Genomic DNA, 15,354 nt, shown 5'->3' with positions numbered 1-15,354 from the left:
TATGAGATATCACATACTACTCTGGGACAAATAAGTAGAGACTGGTGGCAAATTTAATCAAAAAACAAGTCCCTATGGAGTCACTGGCTTCAAAGACTAAAATAACATAATGAACACCATCATGTAAAATAAACTCATATGACTTCTTAACAAGCAAATGGTGCCATACCACGACACCTACATGGAATTTTGACAAAAAAAATATGTCTCTATTCCCAATACCTTCCTATATAAAACTTACTAGATAAGACTTTTGAACATAACATAAGAATTGTTATCTTCAAATAAAGGCCTCCTCCTCCCCTTCAGCCTTGCCTCTCCATCTCCAAAATTGGTGTCTTTACCAATCTTTTGTGTCACTTATTGTAAATAGCAGCAAATACTAAAGTTCCTATAGCCTAGGACCTCATAATCCGGAAATCCAGTCAGTACAGAATTCTTAAAAAAATAGTTTCAAACCCCTGGCTATCAGATATCACATGCTACTCTGGTACACAGAAGTAGAGACTGGAGACAAATTTATCAAAACCAAGTCCCTGTGGAGTCACTGGTTTCAAAGACTAAAAAAACACAGTGAACACCATCACTAAAATCAAATCAGATGACTTCCTAACCAACAAATGGCGCCATACTATGACACCTACACAGAATTTTGAAAAAAGCAGACCTCTTTATTCCCAATACCTTTCAAGGTTATTGGTCTGTGGTATTTCTCCAAAACAAACATGATACCATCTCAGACCACACAATTTTACTTTGATAGAGAGGAGCAATAACATAAGCATTACATCTCTCTTTATTGCCCTGAGTTGACCAAATCCAGCTAAAGGGACCTACCCTAAGTTATTCCACTTCACATGAAGCACCAATATCCAAGGAGGGCCCAGCAACTGAACCAAACAAACCACTTCTGACCAGACATTTCCATTGGAAATTAGATGAACATAATGGAAATGACAGTGATATGATAGCAATCTCACCATATTACCAATGTAACTATAATGATTTGAGGTACATCTAACTTCAATGTAACAGAATAACATATAAAATATAGTAAAAGAATCTAGGTAAAATCTCCATGATTATACACAGCCAATCAAAATCAAATGAGAGTACAACATTAACATGAAATGTGTGCAAGTATAAAACAAAATTGAAAACTATACCAAAAAATCACAACTTTTTTACAGTAAACAGGAAAACACAGAATTAATTCACCCAGAAGTGTATACCCCTTTACAAGCACTTTTTTTTTTACAAAATGTATTGATTCTATAGTACAACACATGATAGCTACGCATTGGAAAACGTACAAGGTCTGGATATCCTAAGTCTACACAATTTATCATCACACAAAAGCTCTCAAAATCTGCTTCAGTCCTGTTTCTTTATCTAAACCTATGGCACCACTACAGGCATTGGCTTTAAGCCCAATATACATATGAGTCTCCAACCATTTGTAAAACAGCTCTTGGAATATTAGGTGAGTAAATAATGCTACTTCTATTATATTTGTCAGATAGTGGGTACATGAAGAATTTGGAAAAAAAGATAGCAAGCTATGGGAAACTTACTAGATAAGACTTTTGAACATAACAACACAAGAATTGTTATCTTCAAATAAAGGCCTCCTCCTCCCCTTCAACCTTTCCTCTCCATCTCCAAAATTGGTGTCTTTACCAATTCTTTGCGTTACTTATTATAAAAATCAGCAGACAGTAAAGTTCCCATAGCCTAAGACCTCATCATCCAGGAAACCAGTCAGTCCAGAATTCTTAAAAAAATAGTTTCAATTCCCTGCCTATGAGATTTCACATACTACTCTGGGACAAATAAGTAGAGACTGGTGGCAAATTTAATAAAAAAACAAGTCCCTATGGAGTCACTGTCTTTAAAGACTAAAATAACATAATGAACACCATCATGTAAAATAAACTCATATGACTTCCTAACAAGCAAATGGTGCCATACCACGACACCTACATGGAATTTTGAAAAAAAAATATGTCTCTATTCCCAATACCTTCCTATGGAAAACTTACTAGATAAGACTTTTGAACATAACAACACAAGAATTTTTATCTTCAAATAAAGGCCTCCTCCTCCCCTTCAGCCTTGCCTCTCCATCTCCAAAATTGGTGTCTTTACCAATCTTATCTGTCACTTATTGTAAATAGCAGCAAATACTAAAGTTCCTATAGCCTAGGACCTCATAATCCTGAAATCCAGTCAGTACAGAATTCTTAAAAAAATAGTTTCAAACCCCTGGCTATCAGATATCACATACTACTCTGGTACACAGAAGTAGAGACTGGTGACAAATTTACCAAAACCAAGTTCCTGTGGAGTCACTGGTTTCAAAGACTAAAAAAACACAGTGAACACCATCACTAAAATCAAATCAGATGACTTCCTAACCAGCAAATGGCGCCATACTATGACACCTACACAGAATTTTGAAAAAAGCAGACCTCTTTATTCCCAATACCTTTCAAGGTTATTGGTCTGTGGTATTTCTCCAAAACAAACATGATACCATCTCAGACCACACAATTTTACCTTGAGAGAGAGGAGCAATAACATAAGCATTACATCTCTCTTTATTGCCCTGACCAAATCCAGCTAAAGGGACCTACCCTAAGTTATTCCACTTCACATGAAGCACCAATATCCAAGGAGGGCCCAGCCACTGAACCAAACAAACCACTTCTGACCAGACATCTCCATTGGAAATTAGATGAACATAATGGAAATGACACAGTGATATGATAGCAATCTCACCATATTACCAATGTAACTATAATGATTTGAGGTACATCTAACTTCAATGTAACAGAATAACATATAAAATATAGTAAAAGAATCTAGATAAAATCTCCATGATTATACACAGCCAATCAAAATCAAATGAGAGTACAACATTAACATGAAATGTGTGCAAGTATAAAACAAAATTGAAAACTATACCAAAAAATCCCAACTTTTTTACAGTAAACAGGAAAACACAGAATTAATTCACCCAGAAGTGTATACCCCTTTACAAGCCATTTTTTTTACAAAATGTATTGATTCTATAGTACAACACATGATAGCTACGCATTGGAAAACGTACAAGGTCTGGATATCCTAAGTCTACACAATTTATCATCACACAAAAGCTCTCAAAATGTGCTTCAGTCCTGGTTCTTTATCTAAACCTATGGCACCACTACAGGCATTGGCTTTAAGCCCAATATACATATGAGTCTCCAACCATTTGTAAAACAGCTTTTGGTATATTAGGTGAGTAAATAATGCTACTTCTATTATATTTGTCAGATAGTGGGTACATGAAGAATTTGGAAAAAAAGATAGCGAGCTATGGGAAACTTACTAGATAAGACTTTTGAACATAACAACACAAGAATTGTTATCTTCAAATAAAGGCCTCCTCCTCCCCTTCAGCCTTGCCTCTCCATCTCCAAAATTGGTGTCTTTACCAATTCTTTTCGTTACTTATTATAAAAATCAGCAGACAGTAAAGTTCCCATAGCCTAAGACCTCATCATCCAGGAAACCAGTCAGTCCAGAAATCTTTAAAAAAATAGTTTAAAATCCCTGCCTATGAGATATCACATACTACTCTGGGACAAATAAGTAGAGACTGGTGGCAAATTTAATCAAAAAACAAGTCCCTATGGAGTCACTGGCTTCAAAGACTAAAATAACATAATGAACACCATCATGTAAAATAAACTCATATGACTTCCTAACAAGCAAATGGTGCCATACCACGACACCTACATGGAATTTTGAAAAAAAAAATATGTCTCTATTCCCAATACCTTCCTATGGAAAACTTACTAGATAAGACTTTTGAACATAACAACACAAGAATTGTTATCTTCAAATAAAGGCCTCCTCCTCCCCTTCAGCCTTTCCTCTCCATCTCCAAAATTGGTGTCTTTACCAATTCTTTGCGTTACTTATTATAAAAATCAGCAGACAGTAAAGTTCCAATAGCCTAAGACCTCATCATCCAGGAAACCAGTCAGTCCAGAATTCTTAAAAAAATAGTTTCAAATCCCTGCCTATGAGATATCACATACTACTCTGGGACAAATAAGTAGAGACTGGTGCAAATTTAATCAAAAAACAAGTCCCTATGGAGTCACTGGCTTCAAAGACTAAAATAACATAATGAACACCATCATGTAAAATAAACTCATATGACTTCCTAACAAGCAAATGGTGCCATACCACCACACCTACATGGAATTTTTAAAAATAAATATGTCTCTATTCCCAATACCTTCCTATGGGAAACTTACTAGATAAGACATTTGAATAGAGATGAGCGAATCGGGACAACCGAACCCGGTTTCGGTCCGAACTTCAGGAAAAGTTCGGTTCGCAGCGAATCCGAACTTCACCGGGTTCGGCCAAACCCGTTTTGACCAAACCCGGCTACATTTTTGGCGCCTGCCACATGTTACATCTAAAATGGAGGATTTCACAAGATCACCTGACATCAGGCTACCCCATAATGCCTTGCAAACGGCTCTCCCAGCCAATCGGGAGGCAGCATAGGGGCGGGCTCAAGCCTGCAATAAAAGTCTATGCACGGAGCTCAGCGGCCATTTTACAGACAGGAGCTGTAGCGATAGCATCTCTGTGCAGTAAGGGAAAGCTTTAGGAATCTAAAAGGCAGGAATCCAGAAATCGAAGGGGCTCATCCACTACTCACTACTCAGCCAGTGTGTGAATACGTTTTTATAAGGGGCTCATCCCTGTTGCATCCAACTTGCAATACAGGCAGCCTTTGTAGTAGTGGTAGTAGTAGTACTACAAGGCCCAGCATTCCCTGAGTGCACTGCAGCGAGGCTGATTGAAATTCTCATTCATTGCCATTTGCCAAGCCAGTGTCAGTGTGTGAATACGCTTTTAGAAGGGGCTCATCCCCGGCCGTTAACATAACAAACAACCCAACTTGCGATACAGGCAGCCTAGTAGTAATACAAGGCCCAGCATTCCCTGAGTGCACTACAGCGAGGCTGATTGAAATTCTCATTCATTGGCATTTGCCAAGCCAGTGTCAGTGTGTGAATACGCTTTTAGAAGGGGCTCATCCCTGGCCGATAACAGGAATAACAATCCAACTTGCGATACAGGCAGCCTAGTAGTACTACAAGACCCAGCATTCCCTGAGTGCACTGCAGCGAGGCTGATTGAAATTATCATTCATTGCCATTTGCCAAGCCAGTGTCAGTGTGTGAATACGCTTTTAGAAGGGGCTCATCCCTGGCCGTTAACAGGAATAACAATCCAACTTGCGATACAGGCAGCCTAGTAGTACTACAAGGCCCAGCATTCCCTGAGTGCACTGCAGCGAGGCTGATTGAAATTCTCATTCATTGCCATTTGCCAAGCCAGTGTCAGTGTGTGAATACGCTTTTAGAAGGGGCTCATCCCCGGCCGTTAACATAACAAACAACCCAACTTGCGATACAGGCAGCCTAGTAGTAATACAAGGCCCAGCATTCCCTGAGTGCACTGCAGCGAGGCTGATTGAAATTCTCATTCATTGCCATTTGCCAAGCCAGTGTCAGTGTGTGAATACGCTTATAGAAGGGGCTCATCCCCGGCCATTAACATAACAAACAACCCAACTTGCGATACAGGCAGCCAAGTAGTAATACAAGGCCCAGCATTCCCTGAGTGCACTGCAGCGAGGCTGATTGAAATTCTCATTCATTGCCATTTGCCAAGCCAGTGTTAGTGTGTGAATACGCTTTTAGAAGGGGCTCTGAAATGTCTGGGAAAAAAAAGGTTGTGAAAGGACGGGGTAGAGGAAAAAACACTCATGCCGTCTCCTCTTCCAGTCCAAATGTTGGATCTGTTGGTGCCACACCCAGTACCAGCATTTGTGGCACAAGACATGTGCCCAGTTCCACTAGTAGCAGCTGCCATGTGCCTGCTGGTAGTAGTATCAGCAAGCCAGACTTGTCCATCTCCTCCGGTGGGCAGGTTACTTTAGACAATACGGCCATTGTGGACTGGTTGGCTGGCTCGCGGTCATCTCAGCAGGAAGACTCTGACGATCTGGCTTCAAGCCAGGTTTCGTTGGATTCCAGATCCTCTACAGTTCCTTGGCACGGTGACAGTAGTAATATAGGTATTTCTAGCGTTTCCATTCCTTCATCTATGTCTTCGCTCCCCCTTCCTAGCGGGAAGCCATCTTTCCTGAGAGTCCTAAGAGACATCTCCTCGGGTGCGAAGGAAGATACTGAACAACATAGTGATGATGATGATGATTTGTTTTCCGCGAGTCAGCCAACGGAGTGTGTTGCAGCGGTGGTGGAGGTGGAAGCGGTGACCGAGACGCATAGCTGCGGTAGTGGGGGTGTTGGTGGTGGTAGCCGTGGTGGCAGACGCAGTAATGAGGGGGGGCATGGAGCCCGCCATGATGTCACATCACATTCACAACACAGTGACAGAAGTGGCGGGGATGATGAGGAAGGCTATGATGATGATGTTTTTTAGACAGGACGTGGGAACCAGGTGACGAGGTGATGACGGCGTCAGAGGAGGAGGGTAGTAGTGGCGGCACTGGACGTGATAAACAGCCAAGCCGAGGTAGGGGCAGAAGTCAATCTGCAAAACGTTGCAGCGGTAGGGTCAGCTCAGGAGCCGGTGACGGCGACACAGATGCTGGTGTAGGCTCCCGAAAAAAGCCTGCCAGACAAGGGGCAAGCTTGGGTGGTTGTGGTGGTGGTGGTGGACGTGGTACTACCTCTTTACGGTACTCTGCCGTGTGGCAATTTTTCTGTACCTTCCCGGAGGACGAAAACATGGCACAGTGCCGTATCTGCAAGCAGAAAGTAAGGCGTGGGCAGGGCAGCAATGTAGGAACTACTGCTCTACGTAAACACATGGAACGGCATCACAAGGCCATGTGGGACAATCAACATGCCCCACCATCATGTACATCTAATGAAGACCCCTCTTCCGCTGCTGCTGCTGCTGCTCCGCGTCCCTGTCATCTAAGTAGTAGCCAGGCCTTATCCACCATGTCGTTGTCATCATCATCATCACTGTCATCTAGTGCTCCTCCTACGTCCCGTCACTTATCCATTATGGAATCGTTGTCCAATAAGCAACAATATATACCCAGTCATCCACTTGTCGTGCGGCTTAATTCACACCTGGCTAAGTTGTTGGTGGTGCAGTCGCTGCTGTACCACCTGGTCGACTCCGCCGGCTTCAAGCAATTGATGGCGTGCGCTCAGCCTAGGTGGCGAATACCTAGCCGACATTACTTCTCCAAAACAGCTGTCCCTGCCTTGCACAAGCATGTGGAGGAAAAGGTGTGCCAGTCCTTGCAATTATCCGTGTGCAGCAGGGTACATGCCACCGTCGACACGTGGAGCAGCAACTATGGGCAGGGACAGTACATGTCTTTCACGGCCCACTGGGTCAATATTTTGCAGTCCGATGCACCACCGCAGCAATGCCAGGCATTACCACCTCCACGCTTGTATCTTTCTGGTTCAACTCCGGACACCAGGCGCCTACCATCCTCCTCCTCCTACTCCTCCTCCTCCTCCTTCCCGTCCCCGACAGGACACAGCGTATCTTCCACTCCTCCTCCCTCCTCTTTTCATAGGTGCAAGGTGAAGCGCCACAACGCTGTCTTACACCTGCTGAGCCTGGGCGAGAAAAGCCACACAGGGCAGGAGCTGCTGCTCTGCATCAAGGAGGAAATCGCACGCTGGCTGTCTCCTCTGAAACTCACACTGGGCAATGTTGTCTCTGATAACGGCAAGAACGTTGTGGCTGCACTGGGCCTAGGTCACCTGACACACGCTCCTTGCATGGCACATGTGATCAATCTGGTCATAACACGCTTCTTAAAGTCATATGTTGGTTTGAAGGGTGTGCTGGCCATGTCCAGGAAGGTTTGCGTTCGCTTTAGACGTTAGTATGCATTTAAGCACGCCCTCCTGGACTTGCAGCGTCAAAACAATCTCCCAGAACACAGCCTGATTTGCGACGTTCCAACACGCTGGAATTCCACACTGCACATGTTGGACCGTCTGTACGAACAGCAGAAAACCGTGAATGATTTCCTGATGCAGCAGACGGGCAGCGTTTGGAGCCAGTGTAATTTCGAGCTCAGGCACTGGCAGCTGGTTAGAGACGCATGTCGCGTTTTGAGGCCCTTTGAAGAGGCCACACGATTTGTGAGCCGTGACGCTAGCGGAATGAACGATGTTATACCGCTGATATTCATTATGGAGCAAACGCTCACAGTGATGATTCAGCAAAGGATGGAGGAAGGATCACATCTGGCTATGGATGTTGAGGAGGAGGAGGAGGATGAGGATGAGGAAACAGGACCTGAAGAGGAGCCGGATTTGGAGATGGAATCACAGGAAGGGATAGGGGACGAGGAAGCCGCACAACATGACAGTGATGGTGGTGATGACGAGTCTGACGACGAACTTGATGATGGACAACCATGGCAGTATGGGGCGGAGAAGGAACCAACCGGGCCCTCTGAAACGCTGGCCAGGATGGCAAGCTGTATGCTTCGTTACTTGCGCGCTGACTGTCGTATTGTTAGCATGAAGCAAAGAGATGAGTACTGGATAGCCACATTTTTAGACCCTCGGTATGAAGCCAGAATGGGGGAGTTTTTTGTGCCTTCCGAGAGGGAGGCAAAATTGGCTTATTATCGAGAGAAGCTATGCAGCCAGCTTGTCACGGCTTTCAAACGGCAAACACCTGCTGCAAGCATGTCTGACCGGGGGGCCACTCTCCGCTCCCCACTGTCTCATCGTTCCACCGCCTCTGGCAGAGCTACCTCTGCAATAGGCGGCAGCCGCGGCAGCAGCAGCAGCAGCAGCCAATTCAGTTTGGAAAATATGATGACAACATTTTTACATCCAATACCCCGACCTGACACACATCGTAGTCACCAAAGGGATGTTCACCATCACCAGGTGCAGCACCTAAACAACCAGGTTCACTCGTACCTGGACTGTGCCCTTTCTCCGTCAGAAATGCTAATCCCAGACCCCATGGATCATTGGCAAGAACTGGCCCAGTTTGCCATGGGTGTACTGTCTTGTCCACCCTCCAGTGTAGCGTCAGAGAGGGTATTCAGCCTTGCCTCTCCATCTCCAAAATTGGTGTCTTTACCAATCTTTTGTGTCACTTATTGTAAATAGCAGCAAATACTAAAGTTCCTATAGCCTAGGACCTCATAATCCGGAAATCCAGTCAGTACAGAATTCTTAAAAAAATAGTTTCAAACCCCTGGCTATCAGATATCACATACTACTCTGGTACACAGAAGTAGAGACTGGTGACAAATTTACCAAAACCAAGTCCCTGTGGAGTCACTGGTTTCAAAGACTAAAAAAATACAGTGAACACCATCACTAAAATCAAATCAGATGACTTCCTAACCAGCAAATGGCGCCATACTATGACACCTACACAGAATTTAGAAAAAAGCAGACCTCTTTATTCCCAATACCTTTCAAGGTTATTGGTCTGTGGTATTTCTCCAAAACAAACATGATACCATCTCAGACCACACAATTTTACCTTGAGAGAGAGGAGCAATAACATAAGCATTACATCTCTCTTTAGTGTCCTGACCAAATCCAGCTAAAGGGACCTACCCTAAGTTATTCCACTTCACATGAAGCACCAATATCCAAGGAGGGCCCAGCAACTGAACCAAACAAACCACTTCTGACCAGACATCTCCATTGGAAATTAGATGAACATAATGGAAATGACACAGTGATATGATAGCAATCTCACCATATTACCAATGTAACTAGAATGATTTGAGGTACATCTAACTTCAATGTAACAGAATAACATATAAAATATAGTAAAATAATCTAGATAAAATCTCCATGATTATACACAGCCAATCAAAATCAAATGAGAGTACAACATTAACATGTAATGTGTGCAAGTATAAAACAAAATTGAAAACTATACCAAAAAATCCCAACTTTTTTACAGTAAACAGGAAAACACAGAATTAATTCACCCAGAATTGTATATCCCTTTACAAGCACTTTTTTTTTACAAAATGTATTGATTCTATAGTACAACACATGATGGCTATGCATTGGAAAGCGTACAAGGTCTGGATATCCTAAGTCTACACAATTTATCATCACACAAAAGCTCTCAAAATCTGCTTCAGTCCTTGTTCTTTATCTAAACCTATGGCACCACTACAGGCATTGGCTTTAAGCCCAATATACATATGATTCTCCAACCATTTGTAAAACAGCTCTTGGAATATTAGGTGAGTAAATAATGCTACTTCTATTATATTTGTCAGATAGTGGGTACATGAAGAGTTTGGAAAAAAAGATAGCGAGCTATGGGAAACTTACTAGATAAGACTTTTGAACATAACAACACAAGAATTGTTATCTTCAAATAAAGGCCTCCTCCTCCCCTTCAGCCTTTCCTCTCCATCTCCAAAATTGGTGTCTTTACCAATTCTTTGCGTTACTTATTATAAAAATCAGCAGACAGTAAAGTTCCCATAGCCTAAGACCTCATCATCCAGGAAACCAGTCAGTCCAATATTCTTAAAAAAATAGTTTCAAATCCCTGCCTATGAGATATCACATACTACTCTGGGACAAATAAGTAGAGACTGGTGGCAAATTTAATCAAAAAACAAGTCCCTATGGAGTCACTGGCTTCAAAGACTAAAATAACATAATGAACACCATCATGTAAAATAAACTCATATGACTTCCTAACAAGCAAATGGTGCCATACCACAACACCTACATGGAATTTTGAAAAATAAATATGTCTCTATTCCCAATACTTTCCTATGGAAAACTTACTAGATAAGACTTTTGAACATAACAACACAAGAATTGTTATCTTCAAATAAAGGCCTCCTCCTCCCCTTCAGCCTTGCCTCTCCATCTCCAAAATTGGTGTCTTTACCAATCTTTTGTGTCACTTATTGTAAATAGCAGCAAATACTAAAGTTCCTATAGCCTAGGACCTCATAATCCAGAAATCCAGTCAGTACAGAATTCTTAAAAAAATAGTTTCAAACCCCTGGCTATCAGATATCACATACTACTCTGGTACACAGAAGTAGAGACTGGTGACAAATTTACCAAAACCAAGTCCCTGTTGAGTCACTGGTTTCAAAGACTAAAAAAACACAGTGAACACCATCACTAAAATCAAATCAGATGACTTCCTAACCAGCAAATGGCGCCATACTATGACACCTACACAGAATTTAGAAAAAAGCAGACCTCTTTATTCCCAATAGCTTTCAAGGTTATTGGTCTGTGGTATTTCTCCAAAACAAACATGATACCATCTCAGACCACACAATTTTACCTTGAGAGAGAGAGAGGAGCAATAACATAAGCATTACATCTCTCTTTATTGCCCTGACCAAATCCAGCTAAAGGGACCTACCCTAAGTTATTCCACTTCACATGAAGCACCAATATCCAAGGAGGGCCCAGCAACTGAACCAAACAAACCACTTCTGACCAGACATCTCCATTGGAAATTAGATGAACATAATGGAAATGACACAGTGATATGATAGCAATCTCACCATATTACCAATGTAACTATAATGATTTGAGGTACATCTAACTTCAATGTAACAGAATAACATATAAAATATAGTAAAAGAATCTAGATAAAATCTCCATGATTATACACAACCAAACAAAATCAAATGAGAGTACAACATTAACATGAAATGTGTGCAAGTATAAAACAAAATTGAAAACTATACCAAAAAATCCCAACTTTTTTACAGTAAACAGGAAAACACAGAATTAATTCACCCAGAAGTGTATACTCCTTTACAAGCACTTTTTTTACAAAATGTATTGATTCTATAGTACAACACATGATAGCTACGCATTGGAAAACGTACAAGGTCTGGATATCCTAAGTCTACACAATTTATCATCACACAAAAGTTCTCAAAATCTGCTTCAGTCCTGGTTCTTTATCTAAACCTATGGCACCACTACAGGCATTGGCTTTAAGCCCAATATACATATGAGTCTCCAACCATTTGTAAAACAGCTCTTGGAATATTAGGTGAGTAAATAATGCTACTTCTATTATATTTGTCAGATAGTGGGTACATGAAGAATTTGGAAAAAAAGATAGCGAGCTATGGGAAACTTACTAGATAAGACTTTTGAACATAACAACACAAGAATTGTTATCTTCAAATAAAGGCCTCCTCCTCCCCTTCAGCCTTTCCTCTCCATCTCCAAAATTGGTGTCTTTACCAATTCTTTGCGTTACTTATTATAAAAATCAGCAGACAGTAAAGTTCCCATAGCCTAAGACCTCATCATCCAGGAAACCAGTCAGTCCAGAATTCTTAAAAAAATAGTTTCAAATCCCTGCCTATGAGATATCACATACTACTCTGGGACAAATAAGTAGAGACTGGTGGCAAATTTAATCAAAAAACAAGTCCCTATGGAGTCACTGGCTTCAAAGACTAAAATAACATAATGAACACCATCATGTAAAATAAACTCATATGACTTCCTAACAAGCAAATGGTGCCATACCACGACACCTACATGGAATTTTGAAAAAAAATATGTCTCTATTCCCAATGCCTTCCTATGGGAAACTTACTAGATAAGACGTTTGAACATAACAACACAAGAATTGTTATCTTCCAATAAAGGCCTCCTCCTCCTCTTCAGCCTTGCCTCTCCATCTCCAAAATTGGTGTCTTTACCAATCTTTTGTGTCACTTATTGTAAATAGCAGCAAATACTAAAGTTCCTATAGCCTAGGACCTCATAATCTGGAAATCCAGTCAGTACAGAATTCTTAAAAAAATAGTTTCAAACCCCTGGCTATCGGGGCGTGGCCTAGCGCTGATGGTGGAAAGACGTGTTGAGTGAGAGCTCCGACCACGAGAAAGAAATCTCACTTCATCCGTCCAAGGAAATCACCCCCGGTGTTCCAGATACAACATGACATCTCCCTACCACCATATAACACCATTGCTGGGCCCATAGGAGAAAGTCTTACAACTTACCGCATAAGATTGAAACGGCAGCCTACTCCACACGCGGCTGTGGTAGTGGACTTCTGCGGACGCCAGACACTCGGGTCTCTGCAGCCATCCCCTCCTCCCCGGCAGCTGGTCCCGTACAACCGGAGGTACACTAGATAAGGACATAGTCCCAGCCTAGCGACAGCACACAGAAACGGGCCGGCACGCGTTGCAGGACTTTTCCGGTGAGTGGGGGAAGGGGACTGTAACCGGCGGCCATCTTACAGAGCGGCTGATTTGATTTACCTTGCTCTATACTACAACACTGTCACAAGCTCTAATACAGTGCATTAGCCTTTATACCATAAATCTCTGTGAGAGATTAATCCTGTAAACTTCGCTATACAGATGCTGGCTTGAATACTTACCTGTTACTGAAACCGCCAGAACATTTGATTACTCAGACCTTATTACGCTATAATGGTTAAAACGTCAAAAGATAAAATCCGAGAAGCAGCGCCTACCCCTAAGTCCCATAAAACGCAAGCAGATCTTGATAAATTCTTAAGAAAAAAGTTAACAGCTTCACCAGCTAGTAAATCTAAGCAAGCACAGTTACTATCTGATGATAATCCTATGGAGGACGACTCCGATATGGATAGCACAGGCGGTAACTCTGATACTGGGGATGACTCTCGTGTGGTTCCAGCATCAAGAGGCTTTATAAAAAGGACACTATACCAAGCTCTTACGCCACTAGTAAAAGACCTTGCAGATATCAAATCTGATCTTCGTAGCATGGGCACCAGGGTTGAAACTGTGGAAGATACGCAAAATGCTCTACTGCATTATAATGCAAAAGTCAAATGTGTTCTCGACCATCAACAAGATTGTATTAACGAATCTCTACTACGTATTGAAGACCAGGAAAACCGAAGCCGCAGAAATAACATCAGGCTCAGGGGACTTCCAGAATCAATTCTACACGATAATTTACCTCAACTAGCTCTGGATATCTTTTCTGACCTGTTAAGCCCTGAGGCGGCCAAATCCATCATAATTGAACGTATTCACAGAGCACTACGGGCCAAACCTCGCCCCAATGACCCTCCAAGAGATATAGTGTGCGGTTTGCTAAGTTATACAGATACCGCTGCAATTTTGAAAGCTGCAAGAAATAAGAACACATTGACCTATGGAACCTCTACGATTCAAATATTCCAAGATATTGCTCCTTCAACTCTAGCAAAGAGGAGAGTGCTCAAATCATTATTAGATGCTCTGAGAGAGAAAAAAATGCAATTTAAGTGGCTCTTTCCGTTTGGCATTGCCATATCCAAAGATGGTCACCAAATTATCATTAGAAAACCTGCGGATTTGGCAGCTGCGTGGGAGAAACTGGACATCCCGCCCATAGATATCCCGTCGTGGCTTCCGTCTACTATGATGGCCTTACCACCTTTGCCAAGTCCCTCATTTTGGAACCAAACCTCAAAAGCCTCTTCGCCCAAAACCAAGAAAGCCCAAACCCGTGCTAGACAACTGGACACCTGACTGTCTTCACAAAAGCCACCGAATGGATTCCTGACCGACCCGCTTCCCCGCTAAGTTTGTGGGAGAAGTGTGGTGAGTGACTCTCTTCCATACTATTTCACATTAAGTTTATGGTTCTCCTTCTCTGTTTCTCTTCTACATAATGTGATTTGAGCTTATACATGCATTAATATGTAACCTTTTACCATATGTTCTGGTATGTTCTTTCAGTGTAAGGTATACTTGTTGGTATATGACTAACGTGTATTCAGTTCCACAGGATTTCTATGTACCTCACGATTTTCTACTGTGGATAAGGACTAGCTACAATTTTACTATGTATTATTATTCTTGCAAATTGTTGCTGTCCTTAGGGGTGCTGACAACCCCTGTATTATTTTTCTTTTGTTTATATTCTTCTCCACTGATTCCTTCCCTCCCCTCCTTTCCTACCCCTTTTTTCCTATCAAAGTCAATAGGTGATTTCTACCATAAGACTATTGGTTATAGGTGCCGATCTGTTATTTCATTTACAAAGAACTCATGGCGGAACTAAAAATTACTTCATTTAATGTAAGAGGTCTGAACTATCCAAGGAAAAGAAGCCAAATTTGACACCAAATTCTTGTAGATAAAACAAAAATCGCCCTGTTACAAGAAACACATATTAGACATAACAAAATTCCAAATTTAAGGAAAAAAGTTTTTTCGAATGTTTACCATAGCACCTACTCATCCTCGCGTAGAGGAGTAAGTATACTTTTCCATACAAG

Source organism: Rhinoderma darwinii, assembly GCF_050947455.1.
Source record: "Rhinoderma darwinii isolate aRhiDar2 chromosome 2 unlocalized genomic scaffold, aRhiDar2.hap1 SUPER_2_unloc_14, whole genome shotgun sequence".
In the NCBI taxonomy this organism is placed as follows: domain Eukaryota; kingdom Metazoa; phylum Chordata; class Amphibia; order Anura; family Rhinodermatidae; genus Rhinoderma; species Rhinoderma darwinii.
This window is presented reverse-complemented; position numbering follows the sequence as displayed.